Below are 25,732 nucleotides of genomic sequence, written 5' to 3' on the forward strand. Positions count from 1 at the left end.
ATGGTAGAGTTGGGCGTTTGTGAGCTGCTGTGGCCATCTGTTGTTCTTGTGCCCGCTGGGGCATGTGTGAGTAGCACCTGGACAACTGGCAGGAGCATTGGTTTGACACCTATTGGGGTGGACCAGGGGTGCCTGTGCATGGTGGCCTGTGTGCCCAGTGAGTTGATTTTGTGCCCGTTGGTGCGGGGCTGCAGGCACCTGAGCACAGTGGAGGTGAGCATCTGTTCCTGGTGGCTTGCGTGTTGATTTTGTGTCTGTTGGGATGGGCCTGGGGGGCACTTGGGCGCGGCAGCCAGCAAGTTGGTTGTGCACCTGGGCCAGCTTATGGGGGCACCACCCTGTCTGTGCTTGAGCAACCCAGGGGGAGGGTTGGGGAGTGGCTGAGTGTGCTTCTGCACCTGTGCTCCTCAAGGATCTAGTCCCACCCCTAACCTCTCCTCCCCTCTACGCAAAAAACAGAAGAGAAAAAGAAAAAGGAAAAACACATTTATACATACACGCAGTACGCTGTTTCTTGCCTCTCAGCACCAGATGCCACCTGGCCCACTGCTGGCTCTGCCAGCGGGCAGAGCCCTGCTCTCCTCCTGATTCTTCTCTGGGGAAGCCTGTGGTCACTAGAAAGTCTTTGTGTACTTCCAGCCGCAGCTTGGGAAGCCAATCCAGTCAGAAATCCCGTCTCGTCCCTTTCTCCTCCACTATCCTCACCAAACATGTCGCTCCCAGATGATCTTCTCTGATCCAGCAGTGTCAAGGCTCAACTCCTGCCAGTACCCAGATGTTAACTGAGATGTTCTTTCTACAATTAGTCCAAACTACAGACGGGTCTTGGGAGCAAGAAAGCGCAGCCTCCCCTCACTCCTCTGCCATCTTCTCGTATTCCTGGTTCTTTAGGAGGAATATTTTTTCATTTGTAGATTTAATAAAGCATTTTAATTAATGCATATTTTCGGTCTGTAGCAATTCTTAAATCGATTATTTTTATTTTATCAGTATTTGAGACAAATAGCACTTACTTTCATTAATCAAAATTTACCTCACTCAAGTTCCAAATACTGTTTCTTTGAGTCATCTGAAAAACTTTCTATTTGCCTTATTTGTCTTATTAAGGTGTCTAAGTTTCTGCTATTGATACCCTTCTCCTATTATGGCTACTTTAGCAGGGCTGGACAGTATGAAGAAAAATTCAGGTGGAGACTTCCGGCCAAGATGGAGGCTTAGACGGACACGCTAGGTCTCCCTCTACAACTAGAGAGGAATACAACTACTTCAAAACAAAGGATAACTAGAAATTCCAGAAAATAAAACTACACGGAAGTCCAACATATGAAGTTATAAACCAGCGGTGCCATTTGGGCAGGTAAGAGTTAAAGTGGGCAGTGCTGTTTGCGGTGGCACCCGGAGCCGCAGGCGGCGAGGAATCCGGGCTGCGCAAGCCCCTGGCGGTGCACGACTCCGGAGCTGGGGAGAGCGGCCGCCGCATCGCCTTGAACAGTGAGGCCCAGGGGGGCGGGAGGATGGATCCCGGTCTCCTAGCTGAATAACTGTGTGAATCCATCTTGGACCCCCGCCCCCAAAGAAAGCACCACAGGGCTGCGAAATAGGTCGCGGACAGGCAGGCGCCGGCCGGTCGCTGATTTGTGACGCATACACAGGCACTGCCCCCGACAGCCAGCCCAAGAAAACAAAACGCATCTGTCAAAATGAGGCAGGCAACTTTAGAAATACCGGTAACACAACTCACCAGGCAGCAGATAGAGAACCTGACAGATGAACAGATAAGAAACCTGTCAGAGGCTCAGTTCTGGGCCATTGTTATCAGGTGGCTTACAGAATTCACAAAAGAGCAGGAAAAAGATATGAAAGAAGCGAAAAACTTTCATAACGAAAGGAACAAAACAGCATACGAGACAGAAGGAAAGGAAATAAAATCCAGAGTTCATTTCAACAAACTGGAATATGGAGAAGGAACAAGCAGTCAACCAATGCAGAGAGAGGAAATGGGAAGCAACAATGAGAGGATCAGAAACCTCTGGGACAGCTATAAAAGGCCCAACATAAGAATCATTGGTTTGCCAGAGAATGAGGAAGATGAACTAGAACTTGAAAAATTGAGTGAAAATATAATAAAGGAGAACTTCCCAGACTTGGGGAAGGGAATAGACTTGCAGGTCCAGGAAGCAAGGAGAGTTCCCAAGAGACTGGACCCAGGGAGAACCACTCCAAGACACATTATAATCAAAATGTCAAAAATTAAAGATAAAGAGAGAATCTTAAAAGCAGCAAGAGAGAAGAAAAGAATTATGTACAAAGGGGTCCCAATTAGACTATCAGCTGACTTCTCAAGGGAGACCCTACAGGCAAGAAGGGACTGGCAAGAAATATTCAAAGTAATGAAAATCCAAAACCTACAACCACGAATACTCTATCCAGCGAAATTGACATTCAGAATAGAAGGACAGAGAAAGTGTTTCCAGGACAAAATAAAACTGAAAGAGTTCATTAGATCCAAACCACTGTTATATGAGATGTTAAAGGGACTGGTTTAAAAAAAAAAACAGAAGCCAGGGAGATGAAACAAAGGCAAACTAAATAGGCAACGAGAGTGGAAGAGGAACTGTGGGTACGGGAAGCATATTGGGGGGAGGTCAACAGGGAGGAGGAATGGGGAAAGGGAGGGAGATGATATAGGAATTGGGGATCAAGGTAGGAGGGAATGGAATAGACGGAGAGAGGTTGGGAGGAACTGTATGCACAACTAATGGACATAATCTAAAAGGGGGGACAACTGGAGGGAGGGGGGCCACCGGGTGGAGGGGAGCAGAGGGAAGGGAAATTGGCACAAATGTAATAATTTAATCAATAAAACACATTAAATCTGAAAAAAAAATTCAGGTGGATTATTTAGCCACAAAACATATTCTTCCCTGTTTTCATGGTAGAAAACCAGCCCTATGTCAGGGTCAATATTTCAGTATAAATAACCCTTGTCAGAATGAGGTCTCCTTCAATTGCCAACATTCTTCGTCAGTAGCTTGAAATGTCAATGAGGCATGAGCTTTGCAACTTACTTTGAAATAATTTCAGAAAAAAATTATAGTTTTCCCTTTGGTAAAGTTGTGATTGCTTTACACACATACTATAAAATCAAATGTGAATGTCTTGCAGCTGCTTTTATTTTTTGGAAGTTTGCATAAGGCTGTTATTTCTTTCTTAAAATTTGTGTAAGCTTCTTATTATTTCTTCCTTAATATTTGTGAAAACTTGTTATTATGTAACAAAATTCAACAGTAAAACTATCAGAGCCTGGAGGTTACTTCTGAGTAAGGTTATTGGTTTTTAATTTAATTTTTCTTCATTGAATTTAATTTCTTTAATAAATATAGAGCTTTTCAGATTATATATTTCATATTGTGTCAGTTTTGGTTGCTGTTTCTCAAATAACGTATTTGATTCATCTAAGTTTCAAAATATATTGGCAGCAATATTAATAGTCTGCAGTGATATCATTTTGTTCATTACTGATATTTCTCATTTGTGCCTTTTCTCTGTGTAAGTAAGGGTACAGTCACAAAACAAAACCACAAGGAATCTTATAGAATAAGTGATTTATCCTCTAGCACAATTTCAGTGGATTGGAGAAATAAAAGTCCTAAAAGTTCTGTTAGTGGGTCAGAGAGGACTCAACTTGTTCATCTTCCTATAGAAATGTCATGACTAGAAAATTTGGAGCTAGCAAGGGAATTTAATGAGCTGGGCACTTTCAGCTGCTGGATCTGATGACCTTCAGAAAGTAATCACTATTGCTTCATTTCTGCTTTCCAAACTTTGTGCAAAATTCTCATTTGGCCAACTCTAACTCAAAGACACATATAGAAATAAATTATGGGGAATTATGTTGTAGATTTCATTGTGTCACCCTAATGAAAGCATGCACATAAAACACTTAACAAATGTTCATGACACCTGGTAAGTGCCTCAGTACTTGTAAGCTGTCATTACAATTTGTTGGGGCTGACTTTCACATAAGGATACATCTGTATGAGAGGAGAAAGAAATTTTATTCAAGTTAAAGGAAACTAGGGAGCACAGGGACTCACAAGGTGACAGATACTATAGAGTCCTTGAATATCTAAGGATGTCATATGTCGAATGTTATAAAAGGGCCTAGTATCACCTCACACTACCACCTGAATCTTTTCCCCAACCCAGCCATTTCATTCATGGCTGCATAATACTTGAACTTCCACATAAATAGGAATAGAAGAAAGTAGGGTATAGTTCGGCAGCCGTCCGTCTCGAGAGACGATGGTGTAGCTTCTTAAGAGTCTATCTGCACCGCCGAGAATGGCTGTGCAGTCCGACTCAGGAGTGACACGGTATCTGTCTCCTCCCGTGTTGAATCGACATCTGGAGTGTCCTCTCCAGTGAAGCTGAAGCTACAGAGCCTGGGCAGGGTGATATGGAGGGTCTGCTGTTGCCCATGCAGCACACCCCCCCCTCTCTTCGCAGCTGAAGGGTCCAAGGGAAAGATGGAGTCGATACAGCTTGGCTTCAGGTGCGCCGCAGGAGTTGCCGGTGTTGACTACAACATCAAACCGCCTTAGGGACTCCGGCTCCGGATTTTCTGTCGGGGTTTACTCCCTTAGCCTTTCCCCTGAAGAGGTATGCCGCAAGGCAGCGGAGGATTTTTGGAGTCAGAGTTTTCCTTCTCTGATGTGCCCTGACTGGAAGATCGAACCAGCGACACTTAGCTCGCAGGCCGACGCTCAATCCACTGAGCCAAACCAGCCAGGGTCTGTAGGGTATAGTATATCTCCTGAAAAGGGGTGAAAGTGAGTATAATCAAGAATGCTTCCACAGAAGGGATGAAAAACATTACAGAACAAAAACTTTCAAAACTTATGCTGATAAACAAAAATAATAATGATGAATTAAGACTGGCTATTAAAATACATGGGTATGTGTCAGGGCAGAGTTAGGCTATATACATATATAAGAAGAGAATATATAAGAGAGAGAAAAATGAGGGTATATAATCTGCTTTAGGCTATTAATGAGAATTTATTTTTTCAAAGGAACTAATGTAAAAGATCATAATTATGGCAGAGGTGGCTCACACACCCTAGGCTCAGTAGGAAGTTGCTCTGTCTAGCAGAGGCTTCGTGACCACAGTGGAACAAATTTTTACCTGGGACACTTTATGTCTGGGGAAAGGAAGGTGACTGCCTCTCTAGTGGAGAACAGCAGCTAGACCTTTGTCCCTTATGCTTTTTATTGAGAAGGATCCCATGGGAGATACAAGATCAACATTCATAAATCATCAATAACTTTCAGGTACCTAGGTTACAATAAACAATAACTGATTACAAGTTCCAGTACAGCAGATACAACTAATAATCTGTGCCAGGGTCTATTAAACATTTTGACCCCACATTGGCACTAGGTACAAGGTTTCAAATACTCCCTGCTAGAGATGGTTTATACTTAATTATAAGATAAAGGAAAGCAGAGCAAGTTCTAAAGCATATTAATATTCTTTGAATCCAATCTCCACAGAAACCCTCTGAATGGTTTTCGGGTATGTCTCCTATGCAGCCATTGTTAAGCCTTAAAGACAAGCACAGCTGGGGTGCCAGCGGCAGGTCATATTCAGGCGGGGGCTACAATTCCCTAAACCACAAGGAGCAGTTCCCCACACATAATAAATACAGTAGCTACATAGATTATTAAACAATATCGCATGGCCCTTTTACACATCAACAAAGAAAGCTCCATACAAGCATAGGGTTAGGAAAAGTACTATCAATGTTCCTCCACACCAGCAAGCAAATTGTGATAGAGATACTGGTCCATCAACCATTTTTTGTGTTTGTTTGTTTTGTGTTTTTTTTTAAATAAGCAATTCAATTTTAAATCAATTGCAATCTGCCCTAAGGTCAAGTTGGCTGTCAGCTAATGATTTTCAACATAACTTATAATTGTTTTCATTTCCTTTGGGTATCAACTAGAAGAGGAATTGCTAAATCATATAGTTATTCTATTTTTAATTTTTTGAGGAACCTCCATTCTGTTTTCCATAAGGGTTGAACTGATGTATATCCCCCAAAATCAACAGCACAAAACAGATCATATATCATGATCAAGTGGGATTTATCCTTGGGATGCAAGGATATTTAACATATGCAAATTAGTTGTCTATTCTGATCTGTTTGTCTACCCTACATCAATACTATTTTAATTAATATATCTTTATATGTATCTTGATATTCAATAGGACATGATGCTCAAAACTTTCCATATCAAATTTAAGTTCATCTTATATTTCATGAAAAATAATATTTGATTAAAATTAGAGGTAAATTTAGTGAAAGTTCATGTTGTTACACTGTTGAGTCTTCCTATTTATAAGCATTTTATCTCTTTCCATTTACTTAGGTTTTCTTTTACATATTCCATACATTTTCAGATGGTATATCTGCATATAAAGGATTTTCTTCACTTGTCTTTGGTTAGTTTTATTTCACACATATGATATATATGATATAAGAGAGTATATAATCTAATAGTTATAGAAAGCTGCTGTTCCACATTGACCTGGTACATAACATTACTGAATACTTTCTTAAAATGAAATAGTTTAGCTTAGACCTCTCTGAGGTTATTTTTATCTGTTTTTAATAATCTTATTATGTCTTCACTGAGTTTTTATAGCTCTTATTTCTGCAGTTTTCAGAAAGAATATTGACTTTATTGGGAAATATTTGTATTTTTCATATACTTCATTTTTACAGTTTGTATTCTTCATCTTCCTTTTGTTTGGCATGTCTCTTCTTTCTTTTTTCTTTTTGATTCCTTTCTGCTTATTACTCATGTTAAAATGTTATCCATTCTTTTTTTATTATTATTGTTCATGCAGTTAACATTTTCCCCATGTTTTCCTTCCTTTCCCCACCTCCACCCAGTCCCACCTTTTCCCCTCCCCAAGCCAATTCCCATACTGTTGTCTGTGTCCATGGGTTGTGCATACATGGTCTTTCATCCCATTGCTTCACTCCTTTCCGGCAACTGTCAATCTGTTTTATGTATCTAAGCTTCTGTTACTACTTCATTTGTCAATTTATTTTGTTCATTTGATTCCATGTATAAGTGTGATCATGTGATATTTGTCTTTCACTGACTGGTTTAAATCACTTAGCATAATTTTCTCCAGGTCCATCTGTGGTGTTGCAAAAGGTAAGTTTCTTCTTTTTTATTGTTGCATAGTATTCCATTGTGTAAATGTACCACTGCTTTTTGATTCACTCATCTACTGATGAGCACTTAGGCTGTTTCCAAATCTTGGCTATTGTAAATAGTGCTGTTATAAACACAGAGGTGCATATATCTTCTTGTATTGGTGTTTCAGTATTCTTAGGGTATATTCCTTGAAGTGGACTTGCTGTAACCCATTCTTAATTGACCAGTTATCTGTAGAAGGATAGTATAGAAACGGTGCTAAAGAACTGAGGTAAGCCAATATGCTTGAATAGTATTATAGATAATATTATCCCATGGGTATATCTATACTCTCAAAATTCAGGTATTCTTTCTGACTGGGAGTTAAATTTCATATGTTAAGAGTTTTTAATAAGACAATTTTGTATTTATTCCAAAAATCATCAGCCAAAGAGCTATTTCACTTGTTACATTTTACATTTCCACATTAAAAAAACTACTTTTTACAAATATTATAGGCTTATCTATATATATTTACAGTTTCTGCTATTCTTTGGCATCACGTGTGAGACAACCATACTTTTTCAGGCTCCATACCCTCCCAGATCTTGACTTGTTGAACAAGAGATCACTGGTTCAAACCCTCAGAAGGGCTATTTTCAGAAGAATCTGTACTTTACCCAAGACCTACACAGCTTAAATTTTCTGTTCCTTTCTTTCCAATTTTCTACTATTACCAGCTCTTCTGCATAGCTTTGATACTGTCTTACTGCTATATGTTATAGTTTTATTTTCTAATTTTTTTCTAGTTAACTATATTAGTATTTAGTGAGAATACTGAGGTGCTAAATTTATTAATATATAAGTTTAAATAATGTCAAAAATGTTTCTTCTAAGGAATTATGAAGTAATTATGGAGTTAATACTGTATATGTGTTATAGGTTGCTACTTTAAGAACAATATCTTTTCTTATAATGTTAAGTAAATACTAAAATTTGCTTCATTTTTAATAAGTAATGAAACCCTATTTTTATGGTGAAATGCATTTTGGGTTAAGTGTAAGTACGTGGTCATTTCTCCTATGTACAAATGTGTAATATTCTTGCCCCACCATCACACATACACTTTGCCTTTTATAACATTCAGAATATATAAATATTAAGAAGTTTGAAGATAGGTGCTAATCCAGTAAAGAGAAAACAACCTTTGATTGCATGGTTGTAATCATTTTGAGAAATTTCTGTTTCTATGATAGGAGATACTTGCTGAGTTTTTCTGATAGGACATACTTACTCCTATCAAAAAGATATCTGCACTCCTATGTTTATTGCACATTATCCACAATAGCCAAGATATGGAAACAACTTAAGTGTTCATTAATGGATGAATAAATAAAGAAAAATAAATAAGTGTGTGTGTATAGTCAGTCCAAAATGTATCTAGCCATGATGTAATATGAAAAATAGAGATATTTATTGAAGAAGATACAAGAAACAAGAAACATTGTACATAGACAATGATGCCTCAGTCCCCTTCAAAGTAAGCACCTTAGGATCTCACAAGTTCTCCAAATCACCATCAGCTGCCACATCATATTTTCCCAAATATCATCAGTGGTCTGAAATCTCTTCCCTTTCAAAGGTGATTTTAGTTTTGGGAAAATCCAGAAGTCACAGGGAGCCAAGTCTGGGCTGTAGAGGGGCTGAGTCACCTGGGTGTTGTGATGTTTCACCAAAAATCTCTGCATGAGACGTGATGCATGAGTAGGTGTGTTCTGTGATAAAGTTGCCAATCACCTGTTGCCCACAGCTGTGGCCTTCTGAATCATCCAAATAGTTTTCATGAAGAAATGTTCAAGCTTCACTCAAAATTTGATGCATATTTGTTGCTCTATTTTCTCAGTCATTTTGAATGTGACAGCCACACAGTACACATGTTCACTCAACCATGTCTACCACCCCTGCTGACTAGTACAGTGAAATCATCATTGTTCACATACGCACATTCCAGTCTACTCTCCTTGGCTGCCAGGCTACACACACACACACACACACACACACACACACACACACACACACACAATTAAATGTCATTAAGCCATAAAAAAAAGAAAATCTTGTCATTTGAGATAACATGGATAGACCTTAGACCTTCAGGGCATTATGCTAAATGTAATAAGTGAGACAGAAAAAGACAAATAACATGATCTTAATTATATGTATAATTTTAAAAAGCCAAACTCACAGAAACAGAGAATAGAATGATGATTATCAGGGGCTGGAGTGGGGGACATAGGGAAATGTTGATCCAAGTGTACAAACTGGCAGTTAGAAGATAAATAGTTCTGGAGATTTAATGCACAGCATTGTGATATTGTAATGTACACTTCAAAGTTTTCAAAAGACTACATCTTAAGAGTACTCACAATAAAAAAGAAACGATAATTATGAGTAGTGATGGAGGTGTTACCTAACACTATGCTGGTAATGATATAATGATAATATGCTGGTAATGATATAATGATAAATGTATCAAATTAACACATTGTACACTTTAAACTTACACAATGTTATATGTTAATTATACAACAGTTAAAAAAATAAGACTCAAAAATCTCTAAATCATAAAAAGACCAATAAGTTTATTTACTATATTTTAAATTTCTGAATGACAAACAATACTACAAATAAAAGGAAAAAGCAAGTCATTAACTACAATAGATCTTTAAAAATATATAACTGTCAAAGAATTATTATTAAAGTACATTTTTAAAATAATAAAAAGCGAACTATCTAAACTAAATGATCAACATATATAAAAAGATAACTCGCAATAGAAAAAAACAAATGGCCAACTAAAAAAAAATTATGAATCACCCACAGACATGAACACTGGTGTGGGAATTGACTGTAGGTGAGGGGGCAAGAGGGTGGGATGGGAGGAGGAGGGCAAAGGGGGAAAAATTGGCAACTGTAATAGAATAACAATATGAAATGATTTAATAAAAATAAAAACAAAAATGTTTTCCATATGATTTTATTCATATGTGGAATCTATCAAACAAACTCAACTAACAAGCAAAATAGAGACAGACCCATAGAGAGAAGGCTGGTAGCTCTGGGGGAGGAGTGGTTAGTGGGTGGAGCAACAGAGCAAAAAGGAAAAAGGACTCATGGACATGGATAACAGTACAGTGATTGCAGTGGGGGAGGGGGAACAAAGGGCGACAAAGTGTAATGGAAAAAATAAGTTTAAAAAAGCAAGCTTCCATACAAACAAAAAGAACCTTAAGTGTTCAAAATCAGTCATACAAATCATGTCCACATTGAAATTCTATTCCACACCAATCAGAATTGATTAAAATAAATATATCTACTAACAAGTATCAGTAAGGATATGAAGAAAGAGAATCTCATTTCCTGATGATGAAAATGTAAGTTGGTATAAGCCCTTTGGAGAATTATTTGGTTACACTTACCAGAGTTGATAAGTGCAGAACCTATGATCCAGAAATACCTCTTCTAGGAATCTACTCTTAGAAAAACTCTCACACAAAAACATTACTAGGACATTCAAAGTAACACAGTTTCTAAAAGCCAAAAAACTCCTAAATCCTAATTGTCCTTCTAAGGGTACAAAATAAATAACCTTTTATTTTTTTTACAATGAAAAACTATGCAGTAGTTAAAATACACTAAGTGATTCTACATGTATCATCATAAGTAACAATTTCAAAGTAATTTGATTTTAAAAAGTCAACTTGTTGAAAGAATCAATATAATACTATTTTTGAAATTCTTGATTCAAAAAACAATTAGCCTATCTTGCCTATGAAGAGAAATATTATTGTCATAGTTCAAAAACATACAAGGACAAATAATATCAGGATAGGAAATAACTTGAAAAGCACAGAGAAAAAATAAATGTATTGTTAACATTTAATTTCTCAAGAATAACTGTAAAAGGAATATGTCAAAATGTTAATAGGTCATTTAAGTGTTGAATATATAGTCACTAATATATTAGTTTCTGTGTTTATGTACTTTGTTGTATGTTTATAATTTATTTATTAATTTGTGTTTACAATTTCAAATAAGCTTTTAAAAGATTCTGCAACAAAACAGTCAAAATCTTGACCAAATAGATCTTTCTGGAATCAAAGAACTTAAATAATATGTGTTATATTCTTTGATTTATGAAAAGAGAGGTATATGGGCTTAGGAAAGAAGTGATGGGTTAATAGAAGAGGATTAAAAAAGACATCTTAAAATCAAATGCAATAAGAATGCAAAGAAATGTAAATTTTTTAAATCATGAAAATGTAAAATGCATATGTTATTGGGAAGTCAAAGAAATCAATTAGTACATATAAAGCAACACCACTCAACAGAAATATAACGTGATTTAAAGAACAACAAGCAAAGCCCATAGTGAGTAGAAGGAAGAAAATCATAAAAATCAGAGCAGAATTAAATGACATAGAGACTAAACAAATGATTCAAAAGATCAACAAAAGTAGGAGCTGATTCTTTGAAAAGATAAACAAAATCGACAAGCTTTTAACCAGGCTCATCAAGAAAAAAAGAGGACCTAAATAAATAAAACCAGAAATGAAAGAGGAGAAATCACAACTGACACCACAGAAATACAAAGGATTATAAGATATTATTACAAACAACAGTATCATAAGAAATTTGACAACCTAGATGAAATGGAGAAATTTCTGAAAACATATAATCTTCCAAAACTAAATCAAGAAGAAGCAGAAAGCCTGAATAGACCAATAACAACGAGTGAAATTGAAACAGTAATCAAAAAATCTCCCGGCACACAAAAGTGCTGGACTGGATGGCTACACAGGTGAATTTTACAAAACATTTAGGAAAGAACTAACTTCTATCCTCCTCAGACTATTCCAAAAAATCCAAGAAGAGAAAACACTCCCAAACTCGTTCTATGAAGCCAGTATTATCCTAACTCCAAAACCAGATCAAGACACAACAAAGAAAGAATACTACAGGTCAATATCGTTGATGAACATAGATGCTAAAATCCTCAACAAAATATTGGCAAACTGGATACAGAAACACATTAGAAAGATCATACACCACAATCAAGTGAGATTCATTCCAGGGATGCAAAGATGGTTTAATATTCACAAATCAATAAACATAATACACCACATAAACAAAATGAAAGTCAAAAACCATATGATCATATCAATAGATGCAGAAAAAGCATTTGATAAAGTACAACACCCATTTATGATGAAAACACTCAGCAAACTGGGAATAGAGAAGGCATACCTCAACATAATAAAGGCCATATATGAGAAACCTGAAGCCAACATCATACTCAATGGACAAAAACTGAATACATTCCTCCTAAGGTCAGGAACAAGACAAGGATGTACACTCTCTCCACTCCTATTCAACATAGTATTGGAAGTTCTAGCCACAGCAATCAGACAAGAAAGAGAAATAAAAGGCATTCAAATTGGAAAAGAAAAAGTAAAACTGTCAATATTTGCAGACGACATGATAGTATACATAGAAAACCCTATAGACTCCACTAAAAAACTACTTGACATAATAAGTGAATTTCGAAATATAGCAGGGTACAAAGTCAATATTCAGAAACTGAAGGCATTTCTGTACACCAACAATAAAATATCAGACATAGAAAATAAAAGAAACATCCCATTTACCATAGCAGCAAGAAAAATAAAGTACTTAGGAATAAATTTAACCAAGGAGGTAAAAGACCTATACACAGAAAACTACATAACACTGAAGAAAGAAATTAAGGAAGATACAAATAAATGGAAGCATATTCCATGTTCATGTATGGGAAGAATCAACATCATTAAAATGTCCATATTACCCAAAGCAATTTATAGATTCAATGCAATCCCTATTACAATACCAATGACATATTTCATAGACCTAGAAAAATACTTTAAAAATTTATGTGAAACCAAAAATGAGCCTGAATAGCCACCACAATCTCGAGGAGAAGAACACAGAATGAGGAATCCCAATATCAGACATCAAACTATACTACAAGGCCACGGTAATCAAAACAGTCTGGTACTTGCTTAAGAACAGACATATAGATCAATGGAACAGAATGTAGAGCCCAGAAATAAACCCAGGTCTATATGGTCAACTAATGTTTGACAAAGGGGGAAGGAACATCAAATGGAGTGAAAAGAGACTCTTCGACAAATGGTGTTGGGATAACTGGGCAGAGACATACAAGAAAATGAAACTAGACCACCAACTTACACCACTCACAAGAATAAACTCAAGATGGATCAAAGACTTAAATGTAAGATGTGACACCATAAAAGTCCTAGAGGAAAACATAGGCAGGAAAATTTCAAATATTCCGCGTAGCAACATTTTCACTGATATATCTCCTAAGGCAACGGAAATAAAAGAAAGAATAAACAAAAGAGACTACATCAAACTAAAGAATTTCTGCTCAGCAAAAGAAAACATCAGCAATATGAAAAAGAAACCAACCATATGGGAAAAAGATTTTCCAATGATACCTCAGACAAGGAATTGATCTCCAAAATATATAAAGAACTTATATGACTCAACACCAAGAAGACAGACAACCCAATTAAGAAATGGGCAAAGGACCTGAACAAATGCTTCTCCAAAGAGGACATACAGAGGGTCCATAGACATATGAAAGAATGTTCAACATACTAGCCATCAGAGAAATGCAAATAAAAACCACAATGAGATACCACCTCACACAAGTCAGAATGATCATCATCAACAAATCAACAAACAACTTGTGCTGGCGAGGATGTGGAGAAAAGAGACCCCTGGTGCACTGCTGATGGGAATGCAGATTGGTGCAGCCACTATGGGAAACAGTATGGAATTACCTCAAAAAAATAAAAATGGAACTGCCTTTTGAACCAGCAATCCCATTGCTAGGATTATACCCAAAGAATCTTGAAACACCAATTCGAACCTATGCACCCCTATGTTCAGAGCAGCACTATTTATAGTAGCCAAGTGCTGAAAATGACCTGAGTGCCCATCTGTAGATGAGTGGATCAAAAAACTGTGTTACATTTACACAATGGAGTACTTACTATGTAGAAGAAAGAAGGAAGAAACTTCTACCATTTGCAACATCATGGATGGAACTAGAGAGAATTATTCTCAGCAAAATAAGCCAGGCAATGAAAGAATAATACCTTATGCTGTCACCTATTAGAGGAGACTAATGAGCAACACAAACAAATGAGAAAAATTGAATCAAAGTTATGTAAACAAGGAGTAGACTAACAGTGACAAGGGGGGAGGAGGGAGGGAGAGAAGGGAGTAAGAAGGGGAAGGGTCTAGTCAAAGAACGTGTATAAACAACCCACGGGCATGGACAACTGAGTGGGGACTGACTATGGGAGAAGGGGTGGGGAGGGTGCAAGGAAGCAATAGGGAAAAAAGTAGACAACTGTAATAGAAAAACAAACAAAAAATTTTAGTGGGGGGAAAAAACAAAAATATAAAGAATGGAAATGCAATTTTAGTGAATATTAGAAGGGCAAGAATTTTCCTTCACACTGTATCTTTTTCTCCCTACCTGATCCCTCCAAAATTTTGCATTCTGAAGAAGTAAGTAATGATATAAGGTTCTTTGCATAAAACTAATAAAACCAGTTGTTAATAGAGAGTTTGTTGACCAAGACTTTGACAGGAATGTCATGTTAAAGGAAACATGCTTGGGCTCTGGCTGTTACCAAAAAGCCCTGAGGAACTGGGATTGACTTTCGAAGGTAATAGAAACCCATGAGAAAAAAGGCCTGGTACCTTGGTTGGTTGTGCGGTCCATTGCAATCTCTCCAGGGAAGGAACAAAGGTTACTTTCCTGCAAGATGGCTAGAAGGGACATTAAGGCACAATGGAAAACCTGAAGGACTTGGAAAAGACAGTTGTTTGCAGGCAAGGCTGAATGGCAGGTATGTGGCTCAGCATCTGTGCCCTGAAGGGCAGACTGAAAGCCACCCTAAATGTTCTTATGTAAGTTACAGCAAAGCAGAACTAAAGATCAGAAGTGATCATTTGCTGCTCTTGTTGTGTTTATGCAAATGAACAGGATAAATTAAAAATGGACCTAATGCAGTCCCTTTAATGACAAGGGTAATCTTAAGGAGAAAAATCATGATTCAGGGAAAATCACAATATTGAGTGGTAGACTATAAAGTAGTACAGCTAACCATCTTTAAAGTTCCTTTTCATTTAAAGTCTGTTTTCTTTTGAAAGTTAAACTAAGTCTGTGGCATCATCCAAGATGCTTAATTTACAGGCAAGAAGAATATCAAATGCCTTGCAATTGGATGTCTTTCCAATAAGACAGTCTTACAGATTTAGAGAAAGGTTTGTGAGTTATGTTGCATAAATTAACATGTGTTTTCTGTTTTCAAAGGGCATAAGCCTATAATCTCATTACCTGAGTGATTGTCTGTATGTATAGGCCTCACTTAATCCTGTCTGCATCACTGCCTCCTGAGATCCAATGGTTTGGCTGAACTAAGTGGCTGGGTTGGTGAAGAATGGGATGGTCTGTGAGCTTCACTTTAAAACTGGTTTCTCTTTTCTATCCTAATGACTTGAACAGAACTGGCCCAGGGGTCAGAGAGTGGGGAAACCTAAAATATTTCCCTCAGCCCAAACTAAGTATAATGGGCAAAAGGGTTTTGGACAGGTGTGACATGCCTCGCACACCTTCCTCCAAAGAAGCCATTTTTCCCCTAGTATAGAACATTGAAAAATTAATATCTGCCTTTTTGTCATCTAGCGGTTGTGGATCGAATGATGTCTTTTAACCCTGTTGCCAAATTTGTTGCCCCCAGAATACAACAAGGATGGCAGCCTGCTAAATCAAGCATGCCATTCCCTGAGGACAGCCAACTGACCTGGAGTCTGCAAGATCCTTCCCCATGTGGGAAGGCCACCCTCCCCTCCACACCCCCACTTGTATTAGGGATTTCCAGGCCCAAGGGTAGGTAGGACGATGACCATGCCCAGCTTGAAGCAGCTAGAGGAGCATGAGACCTTTGTCCATTGTCCTCTATAAAATTATAAAGAGTCTTAATTCTGAGAGGGTTTTTTTTATTTTTTATTGTTATTAAAATTAATTAATTAGTTAAAAAATGAATAATATATGAAAGGGTGAAGCCAGAGAACTTGTATACAGGACCCATGGGCATGGACTAGGGGTGTAGGATTGCTAGGGGAGGTGGTGTGCTGGGCAGAGAGGAGCAAAGGGGAAAAAGTTGGAACTATTGTAACAATATAATCAATAAAATATACTTTTAAAAAAAGAAAAATGAAATATAATGTGATTTAAAATTTTTAGTAGTCACATTAAAAAGTAAAAAGAAACTGATGAGATCAATTTTAGTGATATGTTTTACTTAGCCCCATCTATCCAAAATATTATCACTTCACCATATAATCAATATTAAATTTTTGAATAAATTATTTCATTTATTTTCTCTGTCTTTGAAATCTAAGGTAAATTTAGCATTCAGAGCACATCACTAGACCATTTCAAGCACAGTATGAGAATTATATTAGCAACCAATAAGTGTTCTAAAAAATGGAAACAAAAAATGTCATGTTTTCACTTAGCTGTTGAGATTTTGTATTACATTCGTGTTCTTAATAGTTATCCAATATAAAATGTGTGTAAAAAATTTTCTTTTTATTTATTTGAATTATAATTTTGTTTTCTAAAAAGGTTCTTAGGCTTTTTTAGGGTATTTTTTATTTTAGGGGTGTGACAGCAAACATTCAAGAACGCATGGAACCCATTATATCATAAACTACATTTATTACACTTAAAGTGGGTATATTTTTATTACATGTTAATAATATCTTACTTGAAAAAAGTGTTTAAATAATAGAAAAATAAAGGAAGAATTAACACCTTGAAAGTATCAATACATCTCTTTAAGATCTTTTGCATTTGCAACTCCTTAGGCCTAGAATGTGTTTCTTTCACTTCCTTCTGGTTTTTACTCAAGAGTAGTCTTCATATAGAGCAATTTTTCCTTGGCTACCTAATCCAAAGTGGCAATTCTCCCAACCAGCCTTGTCCTCTGTGTCTTCTTCATTTCTTTATTACTTACTATTTTTATGTAACATATTATACATTTTGTGATTTATCTGTTATAATGTCTGTTATCCCTCATGAATGTATCCTTTGTAAGGGCCAGGATTTTACTTTTTGGCCTCTTTAATTTACCATTGTATCTCTAGAGCCTAGAAATGTGTCCTGTGTCTGATACAGAATGTGTACTTGTTAAACTTGTGAATGAATTTTTATATTTATTCTATCATTTTATTTTAGTAATTTATTTATTCATTTAGTAAACCTGAATTATCTGCCTGTTAAGCCTTGTATTAGGTTCTGGAGAATGGGGTCTTGAATGTGAATATAAGAATAATTTAAACCAGGAGTTAGCAATCTATAGCTCACTTGCCAAATTCAGACCGAAACCTGATTTGTAAATGAAGTTCTATTGTTGAGTAGCCACACTCATTCATTTATGTGTTATACATGACTGCTTCTTCACTACAATAAGAGAGCTGAATAGTTGTGGGGGAAACCAATGGCCCTCAAGGCTGAAAATATTTGATACTTGGCCCTTTCTAGAAAAAATATGATCAGAGCCTGATGATTCCTGCCCTGGAAAGAAAATACTTCTCAACTCTTAAAACCTTTCTGTTTGCAGATTAAATTTTGAAGGCCCTGATTACTCTGATGGCATTTTTAGCAAATAAATATATTGGGTTTACTATGAAACCAAGCTTTGAATACATCAAACTAGAAGTCACACACTTTCTTGTTGACTGTACTCTAAGTAAGTATGTAGTCAAACACTTGTCTAAAACTGCCTGGAACTCAGCTAAAAGTGAATACTAACAGCTAAAAGTGAATGACTCATAAAGTAATTATTTATCAAAATTATTTAATAAGTCATGATTCATTTCCATAACATTATGTATAACTATAACATTCTGGGAGATAATTTTGTGGAGTCAAAAGGAACTTAATCTAATAAAGAGGAGCAGAACATATTTTTTAAAAGACGTGTACTTCTTTTTCCTAGTTGCTGACCACATCTGTTGTTTACTTTTTCTCTACTCAAAGAAATTTTGGATGGCTTATTCATCAGCAGTAAGTATATGCCATTAGTTGAACCTGACCTTCGCTCTAGCTGGGGCCTCCCACTGTTGAAAAGCAAAATTTCAAAACAGCATTTCTTAAATTCCGATAGAAGTATTACCATTGCCAATTTTAAACTTGTAATATAAAAAGAAATACCCTGACTTTCACATTTAATCATTCAAATTTTCTGCTATTAAGAATATTTCTGTATAGGAGTTTGGGGAATAAATTGCATTTGCAGTGTGATAAAGCAATTGTAATGAAACAAAATAAAATTTTTTTAAAAGAAGGAAATTATCTCTTCAAGTGTTTATTTCTATCATGTAACAGTCCCTATTTTGCTATTATTACTCTTTCTTTCTCTCTCTCTTTTGTTTGTGTTTGTGTGTGCTTCCTCATGGAAAACTTAAGAATGAATCAGTTATTGGGCGACACAGCTAGATGAATGAACATAAGTTTACATTCAGCCACTTGACCCTGTAAAGTGAGAAAAATTATCCCGGCATCTGTGGCAGAAATGAATCAGCTAGTTAACTGGAGCTCTGACTAAACAGTGATTTGAAACTTGCTCTGAGCATATACACAATCTTTTCACTCTAGAAAAAGCTTTGTAAGAGAAACTTTTTTTATTTTCACAAAAAGGTATATTTAAAAAAAGTGATAGAAGAAACACATTTACACCTACAGCTGCTATGAATCATTCATGTTTCCTTTTTATAAACTAGGGTAATGAATAAGTCAGGACTTCTGGCCAAGATGGAGGTGTAGACAGACACTCTGCATCTCTCTCCATAACTAAGAAGGAATACAACTACCTCAAAACTAGAGACAAACAGAAGTTCCAGAAAATAGAGCTGCATAGTAGTCCAACACACAAATATATAATGAAGAAATATTCATCCAGACAGGTAGCGTGGCAGAGCCGGGACGGAGAGGATGTGGAGTGGTGGTGACAGCAGTGGTGACATGGCAGGCCAGCCGAAAGTGTAGTCACACATTTTAAAAAGTCAGGAGGGACACCTGGGGAGTGCTCCCAACACCAGACCAGACCGCACAGCTCACGAGCCCAGTGCCAGGGAATATAGACCATCATTGCTTCTGACTGTGCAAACCAGTGGGGGTTGGGGCAGAGGAAGAAACTGCCAGTCTCTCAGCAGAGTCTGCTTGTTTAAAGGGCCCCCACAGTCCTAGAATGTCTGCAGACCCACCCACTCTGGGAACCACGGCCAGGGCAACAGCTAGGGTGGTGTCAGTCCCATACAGAAGTGGGAGAAGTATTTGGAAAAGGGGCAAGTGCTGAGCAAGCAGCATTGTTCCCTCTCAGACTCCTCCCCACACACATCACCACAACGCGGTGAAACAAATCACCATGTACTGACAAATACCTAAGGCTCCACCCCTTGCAATGTAACAGGTGCAACACCTCTACCTAAGACTCAGAGGTGAACAAACACAGGAGGCTGTCAAGATTAGGAGACAGAGAAGTATGGCCCAAAAGAGGGAACAGAGCAAGGTTCCAGTGGGAGAACTAACTGATAAGGAAATAGCCAACCTAACAAATGAAGAGATAACTGACCTATCAGACCCAGAGTTCAAAACACTAGTGATAAAGATGCTCACGGGCTTGACAGATATGCTTAAGTATGGCAAACGCATAAGAGAAGAAGTGGGGGCTATGCTAAATGAAACAAAGGAAAATCCACACAAAACCAATGGTGAAGAGAAAGAAACCTGGGTTCAAATCAATGTTTTGGAACATAAGGAAGAAAAAACGTAGTCCACCAGTACAGAATGAGGAAACAAGAATTGAGAAAAATGAGCAGAGGCTTAGAAACCTCTGAGACAACTTTAAACATGCCAATATCCAAATTATAGGGGTGCCAGAAGGAGAAGAGGAAGAAGAAGAAATTAAAAGCTTCTGTCAAAAAATAATGAAAGAACACTCCCCAAATTTGGTGAAGGAAATAGACATACAAGTCCAAGAGCACAGAGAGTCCCAAACAAGCTAGACCCAAAAAGGACCACACCAAGACCCATCATCATTAAAATGCCAAAGGTTTAAAATAAAGAGAGAATCTTAAAAGCAACAAGAGAAAAGCAGAGAGTTACCTACAAAGGGGTGTCTATAAGACTTTCAGATGATTTCTCAAAAGAAGTTTTGCAGGCAAGAGGGGGCTGGCAAGAAGTATTCAAGATGATGAAAAGCAAGGACTTATGCCCAAGATTACTCTATTCAACAAAGGTATCATTTAGAATGGAAGGGCAGATAAAGTGCTTCCCAGACAAGGTAAAGCTAAAGGAGTTCATCATCACCAAGCTATTATTATATGAAATATCAAAGGGACTTACTTAAGAAAAAGAAGATCAAAACTATGAACATTAAAATGACAACAAACTCATAACTATCAACAACTATATTTAAAAAATGAAAACAAAATTCAACCAAGTAAACCAAAATAGAAACAGAATCATAGGTTCAGGAATCATTTGAAGGGTTATCAGCTGGGAGGGGAAAGTGGGGAGGAATGGGGAAATGGTGCAGGAATTAAGAAGCATAATTGGTTGGTACAAAATAGACAGGGGGAAGTTAAGAATAATTTAAGAAAGGATGAAGCCAAAGAACTATATGCACAGCCAATCAACATGAACTAAGGGGGGTGAGATTGCTGGAAGGAAGGAGGGCACTGGGCAGAGGGGAGCAAAGGGGAAAATTGGGACTACTGTAACAACATAATCAATAAAATATACTTTAAAAAAAAGAATAAGTCAATCACCAAAGTTACGGAATTATTTTTTTTTTCTGCTAATGAACAAGACTTGCTTCAAATTTTTTCAAGGGCTTAATTTTTGAAGGGGGTTTCAGAGAGAGCTTAAGAAAAGGTTTAAAAGTTTAGAAATACTCTTAATTGTTCTGAGCTAAAACTGTTTAGTTGGGGAGAATTGTTCTTTCAGTTAAAAAATAATAAACACCTGACATAACAGTAAAAATAACAATATTACTAATAAAACTTTTATTAAAGTACAATAAAAGGTGGAATGGGCAAGTTAGCATGCTAATCCTTCTTACAAATTTTTTTGTCTGTGTTCTTGTTTACTATTGGAAGCTAATAAGTTTTGCTAAATGCTGTCTCATATTTATAAGATTTTATAATTTTAATTATGAAGTGGTAATTAGCAATGAAGAAATAATTTTTCAACTCAATGAAAAACTGAACTTATACAAAATCGCTCTCCCAAAAACCAAAAGCTTCCTGAATTTTCATTGTCAGAAATTCATTCTTTGCCATCTGATTTATCTTACAAACATAATTAATAATGTTTCCCTCAAAGTTCCTCCTTCAGAATCCTGTTTCAGTCAATTGAAATCATCTACCCATTTAGCTATAAACCTGTGTGTTTTTAAAAATCATTTCACCTTTACCATATACAATAGTTCCAAACTCTGCTAATTATTTTCTCTTCTCCATCACAATTGTCATTACCCAGTTCCAGGCCCCTTAAAAAAATCAGCTGGATAGCTACCATTATCTCATAACTATTCTCACTCTTGCCAGACCGCCTCTCTCTAATACCTTATGCTACTTCCAGACTATCCACCTACCATGGACCTGATCAGGACATCTTAACCTAAAGGAAAAAAAAAAAAAAGGTGGTTTCTGATGTTATATTTAGAATAACTATAAAAACTCCTCCTGGAGTAGCTGCAGTTGATATAAAGATGGGGAGATCATTGGTTTTACATAGTTGTTATAGAATTTATTAGCTGTTTAATCTTAGCGAAATTACTTTAATGCTCTGGGCCCTGATTTCTTCAAACAAGCTAGTAATGTCTATCTACAAAAGATGCTGTGATAGTAAAATGAGACTATTCACATGAGACTGCTTAGCAAAGCAGGAAATCCTGTAGTCAGCATTTCTTCTTTTTTTGCTCAATATATTCTCAAACCGCATTTTAGATTATCTGCTATCATGCCCATCACCATGCAATCTGAGCTCTAGCATTGCCATTTCTGGCAAACACACACACCTGAAGTCTTGGCTTTCTTCACTCAGCCAACTTCTGCTCATCCTTTAAGACCCAATCCTGGTATAACCTCTACTGGAACAATTTCCCTAAGCCACTGCCATTCTCCAGTCAGAAGAGTTTTCTCTGTTCTGTGGGCTGCCAATAGCCTATTTCAGTGTTTTCATGTGCTCTTTGTCAAGAGTGGTAAATGACATGAATTTTCATTTACTCTCAAGCTATTAAGATATCACATGACAGTTTCATGCTGGCAGAAGACAATCAAATCCTGGATGAAAGACAATGGGCTTTATTACAGAATAGCAGGTAGCGTGAGCTTTATATTTGAGTTGGTTCTTCTTGCTCCCCAACCCTCAAGGTGTTGATGCAGAGGGGGCCCAGGTGGACACAGAGCATGAAGTGGAATCCTGAGCTTAGAAAACCTGTATCTATTAACAGACTGAGAGTAAATCTGTCAATCTTTGCCCCAAAGGGAAATATTATCTTTATTATACTGGACAATAAACAAACCTGTTGTTTGCTCTGCAAGGAAAGACTAACTCTATCTTCAAGGATTTCACTCTTCAACCATCTATGAGAAGGTAAACTAGCATGAAAGGGCAGTCAGTACTGCTTGTGAATTTTGCAGAAACATAGATCCATGGAGGGATTTTCCCAACAAGTTTGGTTGGGGAAGGTAATGCATTAAACTGTGTCCTCTTCTCAGGAGAACCCCCATGCTAACAAAATGAATATCTGATGTCTGTTTCAAAATAGAAAATATCCAAAGAAAATAAATTAAGATGAAAATCTAAAGTGAGCTCAAGTTCTGGGATAGTTCCAAATGAACATTTCTTTTTTCTTTAACACAGATGATTCTAAAATTATTTAACTACACATTTTTGGGCTTTTGTAAGGTTTATATTATAAATGAAATCACAAATCCCTAAAAGGTTTATTTTTGGGTAAAGAAGTACAGGCTTCAAAGATACCAAAAGTTCAGCTAAAAACTGTCAGTAGAAATTGTATCTTAATGGATATCTACCATGAGCCTTGCCCCTTATCCATATCATCTTTAATCTGCATAGCAACCAGGAGAGAAAATTTCCACATTCCAAATTTTAGAATGAGTAAGGTGGCTTACCCAAAGTGACAGAACTAAAAAGTAGGTGGCATATTTTTTTCAACCAAGCCTATTTGGTTCCAAAGTTTATAAGCTAAAACTGCTCATGAGAATTCTCCTCTGAGTTGACTTTTCTTCCATGACCACCAGCTAAGACCTCAGAACTAAGGGAAGTGGAGTTAATTCTGGAGATTGGTCCAGACTGTTCAGGTAGTGACCACATGGATATTGCAAAACGGGAACCACCAAATAGAGATGGAAAAGACCTTAAGTCTCACTTCACCTACCTTTGCATTCTGACTGACATCCATCCTAATTGCAGATAACATGGATCACAGTGTTTCTCTTTTTGCTTCATGTGGAGGTTGAATCACAGTGTTTCTCTTTTTGCTTCATGTGGAGGTTGAACCGGCCTTTCTATGGCAGAAGAGACAGGGCTATTCAAAATTTGAACCAATTTTTTTAGCATTATAAGTGTATTAGCATTTCTATTTCTCAAATTATCATTGTCATAAAGCCTCAGATGATTTCTCTTCATTATGTATCCATTTATCCCTTTTTTTAGTCAACAAATATTGTGCCAAGCCAATGAAGTACCAGATAACTTTGAAGAATAAAGAGATGAATTATTGTAATAGGAGGAATCTGAACTTTGAAATCCGATGGAGCTTATTTGAATTCTTGTCCCTGCCACTTATAAAGATAAATTTTCTAACCTAGCTGAGCCTCTACTTCATTGCATGAAAAGAGAAAATAATAATCCCTGTCTCTAAGACTGTATAAGGATAAAACCAAAGAAGTATGTTAGTTGACTGAACCAAGAACAGTGTTCCCTTCCTTTCTAATTCAGACATTAACAGGCTATGATGCAATATGTGCTACTCCTAGAAGACTTGCAGACATCACAGATAAGGAAAAATTGGTCTCAGGTAACTCAGATATTTAATTTTAGATGAAGCTGATTGCATGCTGGATACAGATTTTGGATCAGAAATGAAAAAGCTAATCTTTTGCTTATAAATGTCATCAGAAGAACCTCAAACAATTAGGCTCAGTGCAGTTTTCCAGGGGAAGTTCAAAGTTTGACTGGGGCATTTTAAAAGCTGAATTATTTGTTTGTGGCTGTTGGACAAGTGAGTGGAGTATGTAGAGGTATTCAGCAGACTCTTAAGTTGGCTAGTATTCAAAAGGAGAAAAACTTGAAGAAATTCTGCAAAACATAGATAATTTAAGAAACAATGATCCTTTTTGAAATTAAGAAAAAAGCATATTTTATTGCAATTTTTTTTTGTCTAGAAAACATGGCAACTACACATATTCATGGTGATCTGGAGGACAGAAAGCTAGAGCAAGAGAGAGAGAGAGAGAGAGAGGAGAGAGAGAGAGAGAGAGAGAGAGAGAGAGAGAGAGAGAGAGAGAGAGCACTTGGGGATTTTCACTGCAATTGGTGCCCAGCTCTTATAGCTACTTCGGTAGCTGCTGGACAGCTGGGTATTGAAAATGTTTGATATATTATCAGTTTTGACATATTTTCTACTATTGATGAATGTGTTAAGTTCAGTATACTGGTCATGGTGGGAACACTGGCAGGGCTATTTCTTTTCTTGCTGCTGAATCTGATAACCATTCTGCACAGCATCTAATGAAGCTACCATCAGATGCTCAACATGATTCCCCTGTATGGTTGGAAGAAATTGCTTCTAGCACATATGTTTTTGGCTTTAGTAACAGTACAAGAGGAAATGTGTTTGCTTAAGTTGATACTCAAATGAATTATAAGGTTAAGAGCACTTTAAACATAGAAGGTTTTCTTCACAAACTCCCAGTCTGATAGATTATGAGTCATGGGATTAAAGCTAAAACATTCAAATTTGTGGCACAGTTTTGTTGCAGAGAAGAAAATAGTTTGATTTTTGAGTTTTTAATGCAAATGTGAAACCTGATACGTCTTGTGTTTCCAGTCCTCTTGTTCCAACTTCTAGCCTTGAAAAAGTAAATCCTTACTGACTATATATGTGAGATGCTAAAAGTTACAGTGCTGTAGTTACTAATACAAATTGTTTTAATTGGAAAGATTAAAGCATTCCAATTATTCTGCAAAAATAAAAAAAAAAGTACTTTAAGAAGCTTACAGTTTGAGTGGAGAAACTTCTGGTCAAGATGGAGGCATAGGTAAACACAGCTGTCG

At 36.8% G+C, this 25,732-nt stretch overlaps 1 pseudogene; it reads left to right on the forward strand.

Moving 5' to 3' along the window:
* On the forward strand, nt 1-25,398 carry LOC150008809 (putative ATP-dependent RNA helicase DDX4 pseudogene; annotated as a pseudogene).
* The last annotated feature ends 334 nt before the right edge of the window (nt 25,399-25,732 follow it).

This window comes from Furipterus horrens, unplaced genomic scaffold, assembly GCF_987537825.1.
Source record: "Furipterus horrens unplaced genomic scaffold, mFurHor1.1.pri manual_scaffold_5, whole genome shotgun sequence".
NCBI classification, from domain to species: Eukaryota; Metazoa; Chordata; class Mammalia; order Chiroptera; family Furipteridae; genus Furipterus; species Furipterus horrens.